General features: G+C 44.4%; 1 long non-coding RNA gene across 1 annotated transcript; it reads right to left on the reverse strand.

The window, feature by feature from the left end:
* Window positions 1-3,583: 3,583 nt before the first annotated feature.
* LOC307081478 lies at window positions 3,584-9,396 on the reverse strand. The gene is made up of 3 exons (XR_013812153.1): window positions 5,516-9,396; window positions 5,025-5,148; window positions 3,584-3,599 (listed from the first exon to the last, which is right to left on the reverse strand). It is a non-coding gene; the product is annotated as an uncharacterized lncRNA (long non-coding RNA).
* Between the last annotated feature and the right edge of the window lie 8,033 nt (window positions 9,397-17,429).

The following is a 17,429-nucleotide window of genomic DNA, read 5'->3' on the forward strand; positions in this document are numbered from 1 at the left end:
TCACACCAATTAGTTACAGCAGCACAGCCCCCATGTTGAGCATCTCAACCTCAGTGTGGTCTCAGTGGAGTCCAGGACTTGAGACTGTTCACAGGAACACACACCCCAGCCATATGAGACCCACATGTCCCAAAAGTGGAAGTTGAGCAACCGCTGAGCAAACTATTCTCACCACAACTGAACTAAAAGGGCCAATACCTTATTATGTACACAGTAAACAGTACTGTGATACTGGGCATCTTCAAAGATCCCATAATAATCTTATAATCCCTAAAATCAACAATTATTAAGAGAAAGAAATTAGGAAATCAAGTATGCATTCATGTTAAAATTCTTCCAATAAATACGACTGAGTTTGTGCAATGTTTTCTTGTGTCATTTAAATTTGTTGTCAGTAATGAGATGAATGGTGTGGAACAAAAGCTAAATTGAAGTCTACCGTTATAAATGCTTTGGTAAGACAGTGAGGAGGGCAGGGTGTTGGGAGTCCCAGCCCAAAGGTTCAGGGTCCAAACACCACTGCCAGAAGCCCTACCTCCCTACTTATTAATGTGACTCAGGAAAAAGAATTAGAATAAGTCACTTTAGAGGACAGTGTTTGCTAAATGACTGAACAGAAGATTAAACCTTGATGTCTCTGTTGTACTGTCAATGTGTAGAGATCTGTTTCATTCTTTGCTGGTGGACCCTTGCTCGTCAGTCTAGTTGTTAGGGTTTGTGTTATCAGGGCAATCTGAGGCATAAGGGTTGGTTAGAGACGGCAGAGAAGCAAAAACAGCTCAAGTGTTTGCCTCATCTCAGTGGTTCCCATGAAATATATTGATATATATAATAGTATATTTAGGTAGGAAAAATGCCAAGGCAAAGGAACGTGGTCAATTTTGACCAAAAATGCAGTGGCGGAGGTTAGCCTCTATGGGGCAGTATTGCATTGTAAATGTATCATGGTTATCATTTGTATAGCAATCGATTAACGATTACACTAGAGAATTTCTAGAAATATAAATACAAATTGTTGACTATGAAGACTCAAACCTAAAATTTACTTTTTTGCTACAAAGCATCTCATTGGTTTTGTATTATAGGATGTCAACTGGAATATGAAACTGTAAAACAAGGATAAAATAAATAAGAGTGCCATTTAATTGTGTGTGTATGTGTGTGTAATGTGTGTATTGCATCAATTCACATGGCTCTAACCTTAAGAATGTTTATAGAACACAAAAGATAAAATACTGTAGCGACCACGGGTTTGGACGCTGGTTCGGATGCAAAAGGGATTCTGGGGGTTCAACTATCCTGGGAGTTTGGACCTTTTCGGGGCCCCAATGGGTTACCTCGTAGTTGTCAGGTTAAGTGGGGTTAATGGGTTGGGTGTGATTGTGTGTTCTGTTGTGTTATGTGCATTGTTGTTGCCACCGTTATTATGATTGTTATGTTGGTTTGTTAGGTGTGCTGTGTTTCATCAGTAATGTTGTTATTAAAGGCAGTTCCATTGTCGAGCGCTGCATAGGGCGCTGAACTAAACCTGGGCTCCCGTCTCATCCTTCCTGTGCTGCTCGCCACAATACTATCCTTTTAAAAATAGTATATTTCATACAGACATGCATCCAAGCAAATGACACATGCAGAATAGTGTAAAATACATAGTTATGATATGTTAAGAGTTACGCATGCATAATAGTGCATTACATGTGAACGGCTTCATGAACACATGAACGTAACAGCAAACAAATAAACATTCACATTTTCATGAAAGGAGTTCAACAAAGTGGTTTTGAAGATGCAGAGAGAAGTGTCCCTGGCAGGTCAAAGAACAACGGGCTGCTGGTTCTCTGGCTAAAGCGCTGTCTACGCGTCCTTCTGGGTGTTGACAGCTCTCAGGGCCTCGTCCTCGGGGGCTGAGCGTCCACACACTCGTCCACATTGGTCTCCAGCATCCGCCTGGGGCCTGACTATTGCCAGACCAAGCTCAATCGTAGATTGCTCGTTGGTCTGGGAAGGCTGCTGTCACTTTCATCAGCACAAGAGGCGTGAACAACGGGCCTATAGTTCCAATGACTCTGTATGCATTTGGCTGCTTGCCGTTGCTTCCCTGTCGTCATTTTGTTAAACCAGCCAACAGTGCGCCAGGGAGAAAGCCAGCTTGGCGATTGGCTCCCGTAAAAGTATCGTAAGCAGAGAGAAATGTAATGCTCCTCTCCAGACCCTTCTGCAGAGCGCATTCAAATCGCCGGCAGAATAGGCGAGCCCACCTAGTCTATAAATGATCCTTAAAGGTCCCCTGGCATGCTACTTTATGGATGCTTTAATATAGATATTAGTGGGCCCCTAACACAGTATTTGAAGACGTTCCCGAAATTCAGCCGTGGTGCAGAATTACAGCCACTACGATCCCGTCGCGCATTGAGCTTTCCCAAAACGCGCCGTTTGGTGTCTGTAGCTTTAATGCAAATGAGGAGGAGAGAGGCGGGTCAAGGAGGAGGATGGGGGTGTGGCCCTGAGCAGCTTTTGGCCAGGGTACCATGCGCTCTGTTTACAGTTGATGTATCGCAATGGCGGGGCGCACACAGCCTTTGGCCGTGTTCTGTAAATATTCTAGAACACTCCGGGTGCTCCGGCGGGAGTCTGTGCGTGCGTGCGTACGTGTGTATGTGTATGTGTGCGTCTGTGTGTGTGTGTGTGTGTGTGTGTGCGTGTGTGCGTGCGTGCGTGTGGCCAGGGTCATTCAGGAGGCCAGATGCTGCCGGCGGGCTGACCAAGGGCCTCATGGCCCTCGGAGGTCTGTCCGCCCTGGCCCTCGGAGGTCTGTCCTTCCTGGCCCTCAGTGGTCTGTCTGTCCTGGCCCTCAAAGGTCTGTCTGTCCTGGCCCTCGGAGGTCTGTCTGTCCTGGCTGTGACAGCCCCCATGCTGCTGGACACCTGGGGCTACAGCGCCGACCTCGTCTCCACCAACGACTTCCGGAAGACTGTGCATGACTTGTTCTTGCGTAACTGTGACAAACAGTACAAGTGTTTGTCTCCAGTCTAGACTCCACCTAACTGGTAGGACTTGAAGCCGTTGGAGAAGTTTCAATTCTGTCTAACTGAGTGAAATACGTCTGGTTGAGTTACCTTACATCGTTCTTACCTGAAATACCTCTTTCCTTCAACGTCATTCTATTGGATATTTTATAGGCTATGATTGAACTGTTATTATTATTACTATGACTATTACTTTTACTATTGATATTGCAGAACCATACATCAAATGGGCAAAAAATGTGTAAACCAACGCATAATAATAAAACACGAGAAGGACAGAGAGCTCAAATACAAACTTACAAAGGGCATAGACTAAGTATTAAATCAAAGAAAAATTCACATTGCATGATTACTTGCAATGTGAGAAAAATAGAAAACCAAGTCTGAGTGCATGGCGTCTTTAATTAGTATTTTACGAAGGACAAAGTGCAGTACAAAAGTGTACAAAACGTTTTTCATCAATCATTTGGTTTACATTGTGTATAGTTAGTGTTTTTTGAGAACAACAATCATCCCCACGACCGCGGCACCAATCGCCACAACTGTGGATGTCAAAGTAGCATCTGTAACTCCTACCTGCAAGGCAGTACACACACGTGCGCGCACACACACACACACAAACAAAAACACACACACACAAACAGAAGTATGATGATAAATATACCGGGTACTTATACAACTTTCTAGAAGGAAATTAGGAAATCAGGCACCCAAATAAGCTAAATCTTTGTGCCACATATTATGGTGTGTACATGATACATGCTGTTGTCCAAAATAACAGCATAATGCTAATTAACTAATTAACTAACTAACTCATAACTGAGTTAAGCATGTGCATTTATTATAAAATAATCTTGTGTTCATTGTTGTTATTCAATTGATGATATATTATATATATATATATATATCAATATTGATACTGTATAGACAGTCCGGACAGTTTCAGTTCCTTCCCAACAAAAACTAAGTTAATTACGAATACATCTCAATCAAACCTTTTCTCAATCCAAGTAGGTTTGATTATTTCCCTTCAATAAGTTTTAATGCCGAGTGCAGTGGACATATTATTGGTAACTCTCAGAGAAAAGTTCTTCAAACAAGATGATACGTTTGTTTTCATAGGGAACTTGTTGCCAATACTTGTGTGCAGGAGTAACATATCATATTATGGTTGTTTCATGGGGAAGTCTCCAGTAAGAAAAACATTGGCCAGCCTCCCTTAAAATAGATTGTATGGGAGAAATATACTCTTACATTTAATGATAATTAACAATTATTCGTGAATAGTGGGGAATAGCCCATTTCCTATAATGGTGGGCTCTTCTCCACTATTAAAGGAGCCTGAGGTGAATAATTGTTTTAGTGTATACTACACGTGAACACTCCAAAAACAAAGAAGATAACACTTTTTGCCGGGATTTATTTGTTTTTATTAGCAGTTTATTTGTTTTTATTAGCGTGACGAGACGACGGTCAAGCCAATATCCCGAGTTTAAGATCGCAATCATGGGATATTGCCCAATATCCTGAGATAGCGAACCAATCAAATTGAGCCATCTTATGAGGTTCATGTGTAGCATATACTAATATGTAATTATCATCTATATGCTATATGAATCTAATAAGTGTGGAGAAACATTGAGTTAACAAGGTACCACTCTCCCCAGTTCTGCTTGTAGTGTAAAAGCTCCAATTTGGAAAATGATTGCACCTTAATGCCAGAAAGCACAATTCCTTAATTATTAAAAGTTTCAAATTTTTTTTTTACAATCCACCCACTGAATTCAAAAGGCAATGGATGACTTGCCAGCTTCTGCATGTTTGAGGTCAAATCAATGTGACAATCATGTTCTGCTGGTATAATCAAGCCCCTCCAGATCAACTGATGTCAATCACTGCGTGTCCTCCTTTTCTTTGCGCCCGCCTCCAAAGATGGCCCCGGCCAGAGCCACGAGACCCAGGGCCACCACTGTGGCCACGCCCGCTGCCATGACAACCAACCTCCAAAGATGGCCTGAACCAAGAGTAACAGGCTCTGGCCCAGCCAGAGGCCCAGGCCCACGCCCAGGCCCACCACCGCTGTGTTCCTGCATGCTTCCTCCAGAATCTTGAATGTCTCACGCACCTGTGGTGGGAGGTCCGGGCAGAAGGAGAGCACAGGGACTTCAGTGGTTAACCAAAGACTACCATCACACACCTGCACAACACTACGCCAAAGGAACCCAAACCTAGAACCACTTATTACAGATGAAAAGGGAAGGAGGAGGTTAAACAGTATAGTGCTATGGATTGATCCTGATCAAAATCTGATACAGATAAATTGCAGTTATTTGGCAGGTTAAGAGCTATAGCTTAATGTGTCATGAAGTGTACAGGATTCACATGAATCTCTGTATCCATAGATACAATGCATGACAGTCTCTGTCATAAATTGTGTTGTTTTAATGTCACAACAGTACACACATTAGACACCAGTGCCCTTTACTACGAACCTTGATTAGTGGGTTAGCGACGTATGTTGCGCTCAAAGCCTGGGTTCGCTTGGACACCAAAGTCGCTCTCTTTTAGCGTCGCTGTGTCACCATGGTGACTTATGGTGTGTTCCAGATGCCTCAGACACCAGCCTTCCGTGTGGAAATCTCCCAGCTTTCTTGTGGCCTTTCACGGAGGCACGCCCCATTTTGGTCGGTCCCTCTCGGATTTCTGAGAGTATACCGAGTTCAGTGAGGTGACTCGACAACAAAAATGGTTGCGCCCGTAAAGAGATTTACAAAGTGGGAAGGCAACTTATTGTAATTATTAGTGTTTTTTATTATTATCAGGGTGCCAAGCACAAAGTGCGAGGCAACCTATTGTAATCGTTAGTGTTATTATTATTATTCCGCCACGTTTGACTTACACTGCCTTAACCGTTAGCATGCTTTTTATGAAACTTTCTACAGCTGTAGAGGATGAATCAAGATTAACAGAGACCAAATATAACACTGACTGGCCCAAAGGTGGCACTATAGCAAGAGTCCAAAAATGCAAACTTTGAACAAGCATATCTCGTGACCCCTTTGACTTACAGTCATGAAAATTTCTTCACAAATACATATCCTTATGTTGAACAAATCTGCGTCAACAACCTATGATTTCCTTGGACTTACAACCATCTTGAATTTTGTTAAAAACACTACATTTCCTAAGGATCCTAGTTTTTTGACTTAGACAGAAGTCCTTTAGCAAATATCATCTATGGACCAATGTCTTCAATCTGAAATAAAGGAAAGTCTGTACAATAAAGATTAAAGTACCCAGGAGCCACTCTTATCATCTTGAGTCCATTACAAAAGTTCAACAAGATGAATTCCACATATTTTCGATTAAGGCGTGGCATCAAAATAGGCGTGGCCTCTGACTAAAATGACCACAGTTCCTCGACGGAATGTTTGATTTGAGGGGGACCAACTTAGTAGCTGTTGGGGACCAAATTTCTAACTGCTCAAGTAAGATGAAGTCGATTGACAAAACAACATTGCCGCCAGAGGCTCAAAATCGTCCAAATTTAACCTAACGCCAAAACTTAACCCAATCATCATCAAACGTGGTATGGTCAAAGCCAAATGGGTCAAGATGAACCTCTCCAAATTGTATCCAGATCGGTCAATCGGGGGCACTATAACAATTAACTGAAAATGCAAACTTTGGACAGCAATATTTCCTGACCCATTTCACCCATTGTCATGACATCCTGCAGACATTTGTCCCTCCACATCTTGAGCAAATGTTCCTAGGAACCAAGAACCTGTAACAAAATGGTCTGCTGGACGTCCAAATTAGCTCAATCGATGTCAGATGCCAAAAGGCAGGGTTAACTTGAGTCAATCACCATCAAACTTGGTGTACTTAAAGAAGCATAAGTCAAGGTTAACCAGGCTAAAGTCCATCAAAATACGACGAAAGAGGGCGTTAAAGCAATCACTTGAAACGCTCATAACTCCTCAGCCTTTTGACGTATGCTCATGCAAGTTTGTTCGCCCATCACCAGATCCAAGCTGAGGCTATTCCAGCTTTGTCAACCATATGCAAACAAAAAAGGTCTTAATGGTCTTCGTCAGGGTCTTCATGGTCTGTCAGGGTTGTAATGGTCTGTTAGGGTCTCAATGATCTGTCAGGGTCTTTCTCGTCGGCTTTAGGCTTGGCACCCGTAAAATGCTGCTTGCAGCTTTTATTTCCTTTGTATTTGTACCACGTTGGTAATTTAAAGTCAATTTTAAATGCTCTTACACGCTTGATTACATTGCTACTTTATTCTGGTCACCAATTTATGCATTTTACGGTTTTGCTGTGCGTGCAATACAATGTAAAGTTGTGTTGTTCGTTTTCAAGCTGGTTTGCTAAAGATGCTAATGTAGCTAACAATAACAATGGCTAGCCAATGACATAACACAATCACAAAGACGAACGGGAATGCTATCAGTGCTATGAGACAGGAAATGTGTTACAAGTGCAACTCAGAAGCCTGGTGTCCGAGGCATATGGAACACACCATTATGCTGTCAACCAAACCTGGTCTGGTGCAGGTTTTTAGCTAATGGTGTGTTCCAGATGCCTCAGACACCACCCAACACCACCAACCACTTGTGACGTAATTTGCTGTTTCGTAGCACTTATAGCGTTCCAAGGGCGTGCCTCTGTGAAATGCCGCAAGAAAGCTGGGAGATTTCCCCAGTTGCAACTCGGACAGGTGGTGTCTGAGGCATCTGGATCACACCATAAATCTATCGAGTTAGATCGGCGTGCGCAGCTTCCTAGCCCCTCCTTTGACAATGTCATCACCATTTGTGGGTGTTTCCGTGAACCTCGACGCCCGTATCGTTCAGGGGTCTCTCCGGAGACAGAGGGTCTTTCGGGACAGATCCGATCCCTTGGCATTGCCTGAGAATATTCTTTATGAGAGCTACAGCTCCTCATCAGTGGGTATTTGCTATTTCATCGTCCTTGTTTGACCTTATGTAGACAATGCTTACTGTTGCGCATTGTGTCTCTGTGAGAGAGTGGTAGAGTGGTAGCCTGGCTCCGCCCGCCTTAGTACTTCCGCTCAATTTGAATTTCCCTTCAGTACTAGGTCTGGGTCTGTGGAATGTTAGTGGGTCTAAATTTTCTGCGTCCAATCAGCGAACAGAGGGAGTGGCTGAGAACAATGACGTTAAAGTCAGCTCTCGTTGACGGACATCTTCACGCACGGTGTTTGGTTTGTTTACAGCCTGCGCGCAACGTTAGCGATTGATTATGGCAGATCCGGAGTGGCATTGGGCAGATCCAATAGTTCTAAACTTCAACAGACGCCCGCCTTCAGGTGAGTTAACGTTACTCAATTGAGTGGGTCCAGACTCTCTGTGCAAATGAAATGAAGTATGAGAGTCTGGTAGGACCAGGCTAGTAGAGTTGAGGTAGCGCGTCAGTCTTGAATTTCTGCGTGCAGGGTTCGGCTCCCAAGTGATGCGCATTTAGGTGTAGCTTACAAAGTCCCAATTCTTATGTCATATGGAATACTTGGTGGGGGGGGCAATGACGTCACCGTTTGCATTTCAGGCGTCCACCCGGATCCTAACACGAAACCGCATAGGTCCGGATATATTTGAAACCACCCTGGGACATGGTTTCAGAAAAGTGCGGTTTCGGGCACCGGATCCGCTGGATCCGTCTGGACGGTCGGCTGAAACGCACAAGACTTATGTTACGTCACTCTGGGAGTGAACGCTGATTGCTATCATCACACGACAGCTGCGGAAAAGTTAAAATATTTCAACTCGAGCGACGTGTCGCAGTACTAAATCCTCTTGAAGGCGCTCATCCGTACCAGGGCGTTCATGCCGCGCCACATTTCAAATCTTGCCGTAGGTTTTTCTAGCGACAAAAGTCGCCTGATACACGTCTCTACGTTGACTTTGTATGGAGTCGCGCAGCCCCGTCGCTTTTGGTGTGAACATACAGTGAGTGATTTATCCTTAGTATGAGTAGGTCTCAGCGGCTTTGTGAATTACTTTTAAGAAAAAGCTCCTACGTAAAAACTTTAAGCACGAGTTAGGAGCACTCCTAGCGGTAAGATAAAAAGCTTTGTGAATACAGCCCTGTGTCTTATAGTAATCCACTACTACGTGAAATAGACTGCTCTTGCTCTATCCATTTTGTAAAGGTGAGTAAAATGACATGATTAACGCCCCTTTCACGTGAACGCGCATTGAACCTAAAGCGGAAAACCTGGATTGACTAATCGAATCACAAGTGAGCGTTGTGGTACATTTTAACTCTGATTGTGAGTTGCTTCTCTGTCGATCCAGGTTTTCCGAAGAAGGCCTGGGTATGTTAAGCAAGGTTCGTAGTAAAGGCTCACCTGTTGGGATTCACTCTTGCCGTAATGCAGCATTGTAGCGAAGTGTTCGCAGTTATTCTCCAGGAGATGGCAGTCAGCCTCGGTGCCCACCAGGCTTTGGGCAAGCTTCACGATGTCGTCGGCCTTCCGGGATGGGTGCTTTTTGTCCAGTAAATTGTTGATTTTCCACTCCCTACCTTGAACAGCATCTTTCAGTCTTTCTTTCTTTATAACGGCTTTCTTATTGTTCCGGCCTGACCCGCTGCCCATTACGCTTCCTCCTAGGTTATTTGAAGACAAATGAAAAATGTGTGCATATCCACTACATGTCTTGTATGTTTGGGACACATTAAAGAGCGGGATTATGTTTTTTGTTCTTTTTAATCACTTTTAGACCCATATTCACATCTTATGATGTGTTGCCTTCAACAAAAAATGAAAAAAAATAAGAAATGCCTTGCGTTGGTGGGCCTACTTACCGTCTGGTGTTGTCACATGAACAACAAAGCCGTCTCCAACGTATACCACCCAATGCTTGTAATTACCACGAAAGATTTCTATCAGGTCCCCAGGCAGTGGGTCCCTTTGATTCTAATTAAACATAGGAGATATGATTTAGTCTCCTTGAAAAAGAAAATTATTAGGCAGAGCAATACAAGTGTAGTTGAACAGTTCGGACAGAGACTCACCGTAGTTGACAACTCATTGCTCATTTTCCTTTCAAAAAGGAAATTAGCAATAAAAACAAAAATGACAAAGGGTTGAATATTAAAATGAGATTATCATAATAAGCACTCACATTAATACTGCAAATAGTAAATCACGTTTTAGGCTATTCTTATTTTATATTTGTCATCACTACTGCGCTATACGGAAGAGGATTAGGGTCATATGTGATTCTTTTTTTGGAGATCTGACTATAATCTCAGAATTCTGATTTAATAGTCTGAATTCTGACATTAATCTCAGAATTCTGATTTTAAAGTCATAATTCTGAAAAACAATTCCGAAAACACGAACAACATGTCTGAAGTTAAATTGCAGTCGTATTTGTTTAAAACAGTTTTGTTTATCTTACCTCTAGGCTTGTCAGTGTAACGTACCAGATGTGCTTGTTTCTGAAGAGGAATCAAATATATGTGAAGAGCCCAGGCGTTGCTTTTGGTTTTGTCGTAATAAAGGGAGTGCCACATACCACAAACACAAATCAGCTTTGGCACTCCTTTTCTCAGATTCTCTAGATTGCTACTAGATCAGACTTTCCCAAACTTTGGGTCGCGACTTAAAATTTAGTGCATAACACTAGAGCAGAGGTCTTCAACAGGGGGTCCGTGACCCCTAGGGGGTCCGTGGAGGTACTGCAGGGGGTGTTGCGAAAGTTTCGATTGATTAGACTTTTTTTTTTTTAATTCCCCCCACAATTTTTTCCACAAATTGAAATGTCTTTAAATACACATTAACATGAAGCCAACTCACTAGCCTTGTTTACATGGACACTTGATCCAATTTCTAATCGGAATAGATCTATTCCTATCATGCGATCCGAATGTACTATATATATGGCATTTACAAAAGTGGTAAGCGTACGATCATACGCACGTACGGTCTCTGGACTGGCTGCAACATTTTTATTTATTTGATGTCAATGAAAGCCCTGCCTGCTCCTTCAATAAAGAAGGACAGCACAGCGACGTCAGTTTCTCGTCAGGTCTTTATATCTACCGCCTCCTCCACAGCAAACAATATGTATTTGGATGAGAGTGCGCAGCGAAGACCGTTGGGAGAGAGAGAGTGCTGTTATGTTAGGGATAATGTACCGGTCATTATCGGGAAAATAAGCGATCAGCAGAGAAATAGTCTGCCAAAGACGTTGAAGTCGCTTAGCAACCGGACACGCTGGGGTTGATAAGTTACCGGACTACTCGCGGAGTGCTAAGAAAGACACTAGCACACATCACTAATTTTCGTTTCCACGTTTATGTTTTAAAAATATCAGTTTGAATAGCTTTTATGCATGATTACATGCAATTGACAGACATTGTTGATCTTGGCAGGTATCAGTTTATTATGTTATGTTTATGAATGGCAGTGGCATGGCCACCCTACTCACTGTACCTTGCGCATGTTTAAAATAAAAACATGAATATATGAACCTGTGTATTATTTAAACATGTTAGTATTGAATGCAAAATAACAAGGTACATTTATACATGGCACTATAGGACCAGTTTAATATAAAACACAATTTTATACAATAAGTAGGGGGTCCCCGCTCCATCTCTCCATCAGTTTGGGGGTCCTTGGCCTGGAAAACGTTGAAGACCTCTGCACTAGAGAGTAAAGTGCATAACACTAGAGAGTAAAGTGCATAACACTAGAGAGTAAAGTGCATAACACTAGAGAGTAAAGTGCATAACCTTAGAGAGTAAAGTGCATAACACTAGAGAGTAAAGTGCATAACACTAGAGAGTAAAGTGCATAACACTAGAGAGTAAAGTGCATAACACTAGAGAGTAAAGTGCATAACACTAGAGAGTAAAGTGCATAACCTTAGAGAGTAAAGTGCATAACACTAGAGAGTAAAGTGCATAACCTTAGAGAGTAAAGTGCATAACACTAGAGAGTAAAGTGCATAACCTTAGAGAGTAAAGTGCATAACCTTAGAGAGTAAAGTGCATAACCTTAGAGAGTAAAGTGCATAACACTAGAGAGTAAAGTGCATAACAATGCTCTGTGAATTCATTTTCCTCATTAAAGAGAAGAGCGCTCTGTTTTGCTACTTCGTCTTTCCAGCTCAGCCTCTGTGTGCGGCACTGAGCTCCACTTTATATTTATAATAACTACATTCACCAGAGAAACCTCAATCATTCTTTAATTTAGAAGTGTTATATAAAATGTTATATTACACTCACACTATGTCATGATAAAAGTCATTATTGCTGAGCACAGTTTCTCTTCTGTGTACTTGACCTCACTCCCCACTCCAGCTGACCTAGTGAGTGCACGGCTTACTGCTCAGGTTTCAGGTTCATAGTTAGGAGAACGTGACATTACACTGTGCGACCCTGTGCTATATTTTCCTTTAATTTTCTTTAAGTTAAAAGGTGTTAATACATTTTTTAAATGTTTTTGAATGCATTATGCAGAATTCTTTATTTTACAATGGCCTGTATTTTATTTTAATTTGAGTATGTACGTTTTGGTTGATATGACCTTTGACCCAGAGAGTTCAAAGGTCGGAAGCTGGGAAGTTGGCGTCAAGGAAAAGGGGTGTGAAGGAAGAGTGTAGACGGCTAGTCCGAGCTCGCTATCCATTATACCGAATACTCTGTCTAGGATATAGGAGAGTTATACTGTTGTCGGACAGATAACTATCACTGAAATGAGGATCTTCCCGGTCGTTTGGATAAGACGAAGACGGAGGTGAAGAGAAGATACCAGCGAGGACCAGGCGACACAAGGAGCGTGACTTTTCGCTCACTTCCACGCGCACACACACACAAACACAACTCTTCAAGTGAGGTAACATTTTTGTTTGTAAGCTCCTGTGAGTGAGGCGGCCGTTCTGTTTTTGGCCTCCACGTACCCAAGCGACGACACAGGCCTGCAACGTGGGTATGAACGATCTTAAGAAAGGACGGCTTAAGAAAGGTATGGTTTCACAGAGTGTTAGCGAAGGGGACCCAGATGAAACTGGCGGTTTGATCAGATGAATGGGCCCTGGTCAGCTAACCATACCCCCTCTAGAGAGCTGTTGTGTGCCGTGTGAAGTGGACTTATTCCAGTCAGAGCCTGAAGGCATGGTTGTGGTGGAGGCGAGTGATTCCGCGCCATTGCCTCAAGGTGTGATGTTGCAGCCTGTGGTAGCCCCAGCTAAGGCTATTAATCCTAAATGTTTCTCTCTGCTACTGCAGAATGAGTCAAAGAAAGAGCTGAGGATACCTCCAGGCACACCACTAGATAAAGTGCAGGTGGCTGACTTGGCGAGTTTGCCAGTGACTGCTAAGATATCAGGAGAGATAGACCCCAGTCAGATTGATTTTGGTGATTCTCCTATTCCTAGGGAATGGAGAGAAAGACTTTCCCAGTGTTTGCATTGCCGGCGGCGCAAAGTGTTTTCACTCCATGAACGGGAAGTTGGCTTGGCCAAAGGAGTGGAGCATCGCATTCGTCTGTCTGATCCCCGACCTTTTCGGGAGAGGTCCAGACATTTGACGCCTGCGGACATAGAGGATGTGCGTAAGAACCTTAGAGACTTGCTAGCTATAGGAGGGATCAAGGAGTCACGGAGTCCGTACGCATCACCTATAGTGATCGCGAGAAAGAAAAATGGTACTGTGCGTATGTGCATCGATTACCGGACTCTGAATACTAAGACTATTCCTGATCAATACATTACCCCACGCATCGATGGTACACTAGACTGCCTAACTGGAAGCCGATGGTTCTCAGTACTAGAACTTTGTAGCGGCTACTATCAAATAGCCATGGCCGAGGAAGACAAGAAGAAAACTGTGTTTATCTGTCCTCTCGGCTTCTACCAGTTCGAGAGAATGCCGCAAGGATTGGGCGACTGGGCGGAGCTAAGGCTGCCTGAGCTACCATGTGCATTTAAAGGTGTTAGTAGCGTCAGCTTTAGCGTCAGGACCCAGTAAACGAAGACCCGGGAAACAAAGACTAAGGGAGTCTCTCTGTGGGAGTCCCTCGAGGAAGACCTTAGAGGCCACTGTACTGTAGTTATGTGTCGTACTTCAATTATCGTTAGAATCTCTACTCATAGACGACGCCACAGTAGATCCTCTGCTAGGCGTCGTAAACCCATCCAATCTATGCCATTTACCTACCCTCGCCACCACTGACCTTGAAGTGATGGGAGGACTCTGGAATTGCCAGTCAGCGGTCAAAAAGGCAGACTCTATTTCGGCCTACGCGTCCCTCAATACCCTCCATTTCCTGGCCCTGACAGAGACCTGGATCACTCCAGAGAACTCTGCCACTCCTGCTGCCCTTTCCACTGTTTACTCATTCTCACACACCCCTAGACCTTCGGGGCGAGGAGGAGGGACCGGACTCCTCATCTCTCCGATGTGGTCCTATCAGGTCCTTCCACTAGAACACTTGGCCAGATCTGCATTTGAACTCCACGCTGTCACTGTCACCCTTCCTATCAAGCTCTTCATTGTGGTAATCTACCGTCCCCCTGGTCCCCTTCGTGACTTCTATGACGAAATGGATGACCTTCTCAGCTGCTTTCCTGAAAATGGCACACCACTCGTTATACTTGGCGACTTTAACATCCTGCCAGAGAAGTTGCACTCACCTGAATTAACCAACTTTTTTGCCACCTTTGACTTAACACTATCCCCTTCTCCTCCCACACACAGAGCAGGGAACCAGCTTGACCTGATATTCACAAGGTCCTGTGGCACCTCTGCTCTCTCTGTTACCCCACTCCCCGTGTCTGACCATCACTTTGTTGCTTTTTCTCTCCCCTTAAAGTCCTCTCCCCCCTCCTCTCTAGTCCCCACATTGTCACCACCCGCCGCAACCTCAAAACTCTCTCTCCCTCTACGTTTGCCTCAACTGTTCTGTCTTCACTACCTTCTATTGAACAATTCTCTCAACTATCCACAGAGGAATCCTCTGACACTCTGCTATCCTCCCTCTCCTCCTCTTTGGACTCCCTCTGTCCCTTCCACTCCAGACCGGCGCAATCTTCACCCCCCCCTCCTTGGCTGTCTGAATCTCTGCGGACCCATAGAGCAGAGTTGCGGGCAGCTGAGAGGAAATGGAAGAGATCAGACTGTCCTAATGATCTATCTCACTATCTCTTTCTTCTCTCTGATTTCACCTCCACTGTGTCAACAGCCAAATCTGCCTTCTACCGGACCAAAATTAACTCCTCCGCCTCAAACCCCAGGAAACTGTTTTCCTTGTTCTCTTCCCTTCCCCACCCTCCCTCCCCTCCTCCTCCTTCCTGCCTCACTGCTGATGACTTTGTTACCTACTTTACCCAGAAAGTAAAGGACATTAGCTCCTCTTTTATCACTGCCACCATCCTCCCTCCCCCCACCCCCACCTCTGCCTTTACCCACTTCATCCCTCTCACCTCAGACGAGGTCAACAGAATTATAACATCAGAATAAAGCCTCTCCTCAAAAAACCAACCCTTGATACCACTGACATCCAGAATTACAGACCGGTATCTCTTCTTTCATTCCTCTCTAAAACATTGGAACGTGCCGTCGCTAACCAACTGTCTCTCATCTAACAACCTGCTTGACCCTCACCAGTCAGGCTTCAAAAAAGCACACTCCACTGAGACGGCTCTCCTCGCGGTGACTGAGTCCCTCCGTGCGGCCAGAGCCTCGTCCCTCTCATCGGTTCTCATTCTCCTTGACCTGTCTGCAGCATTTGACACTGTGAACCACCAGATCCTCCTCGCCACTCTCGCCGAGCTTGGCATAGCTGAATCTGCCCTTTCCTGGTTCACATCCTACCTGATGATCGCACTTATCAGGTAACATGGAATGGCTCCTTGTCCAAACCTTGCACGCTTGATACAGGTGTCCCTCAAGGCTCTGTACTGGGGCCTCTTCTGTTCTCCCTCTACACCAGATCTCTGGGCTCTGTAATTACATCCCACGGCTTTTCCTATCACTGCTATGCTGACGACACTCAGCTATTTCTCTCCTTTCCCTCATCTGACAAAGCCCTGATTGCAACACGCATATCTGAATGTCTGGCAGAAGTCAGCACCTGGACAACTGCCCATCACCTGAGGCTTAACCTCAACAAGACTGAGCTCCTCCTAATACCAGGGAAAGATTGCCCACACATGGACTTACTGGTCACTGTTGAGAACACCACTGTATCTCCTTCTCCAACTGCCAAAAACCTTGGTGTAGTGTTGGACAATCAGTTATGCTGCACAGCAAACATCACTGCGGTGGCCCGATCCTGCAGATTTGCACTTTACAACATCTGCAGGATCCGGCCCTTCCTCACAAGGGAAGCAGCTCAGCTTCTAGTCCAATCACTGGTCATCTCCCGCCTCGACTACTGCAACTCACTCCTGGCTGGACTCCCTGCCTCTGCGATTAAACCCTTGCAGCGCATCCAGAATGTGGCAGCGCGCCTCGTGTTCAACCTACCAAAGTTCTCACATGTAATCCCCCTCTTCCGAGACCTCCTCTGGCTCCCTGTAATAGCTCGCATCAGATTCAAGATGATGGTACTGGCATACAAGGCAGTCGATGGAACTGCCCCTGCCTTTCCTCCAAGCATTAGTAAAGCCACACACCCCAGCTCGATCCCTCCGCTCAACTACCTCAGCTGGACGTCTGGTACCGCCATCTCTAAGAGCAATCAAAGGTCGATCAGCGAAGTCACAACTTTTCTCTGTTTTGGGACCTCAGTGGTGGAACGAACTCCCTACCGATGTCAGGATCGCAGAGTTGCTCACCAGCTTGCGCAAAAGACTCAAAACTCACCTGTTCAGAGTTCACCTCGACTCTGCATAGAAACCAATGCACAGCCACCATTGAATGTTGTACGTCCTGGCACTTGCACATTGCACTTATTGAAGGTACTTAATTGTGTAGCATCTACAGTAGCTGCTATCGTTGCTTTACACGGGGAATGGGTTAGCCTAGCGATTGTAATACTTGCACTTGGTTCTATGAACATCTTTACTGTACCGACAGTGATATATTGTTTCACTTCTTATGACAAATGTACTTATTGTAACAAATGCACTTATTGTAAGTCGCATTGGATAAAAGCGTCTGCTAAATGCCCTAAATGTAAATGTAAATGCAAGGAGTAATGGGGGCTCCTGCGACATTTCAACATTTAATGGAGAAGGCCATAGGGGACATGAACGTTTTACAAGTCCTTGTTTACCTAGATCATTGAATTGTTTTCGGTGCGACTTTGGAGGATCATGAAGAGAGGTTAATGAAGGTGTTAGACCGTCTTGAGGAAGTGGGTCTTAAGCTTTCAGTGGATAAGTGCCAGTTCTGCCAGCCTAGAGTAAAATATGTGGG

This window comes from Pollachius pollachius, assembly GCF_949987615.1.
Source record: "Pollachius pollachius genome assembly, chromosome: 10".
Classification (NCBI taxonomy): Eukaryota; Metazoa; Chordata; class Actinopteri; order Gadiformes; family Gadidae; genus Pollachius; species Pollachius pollachius.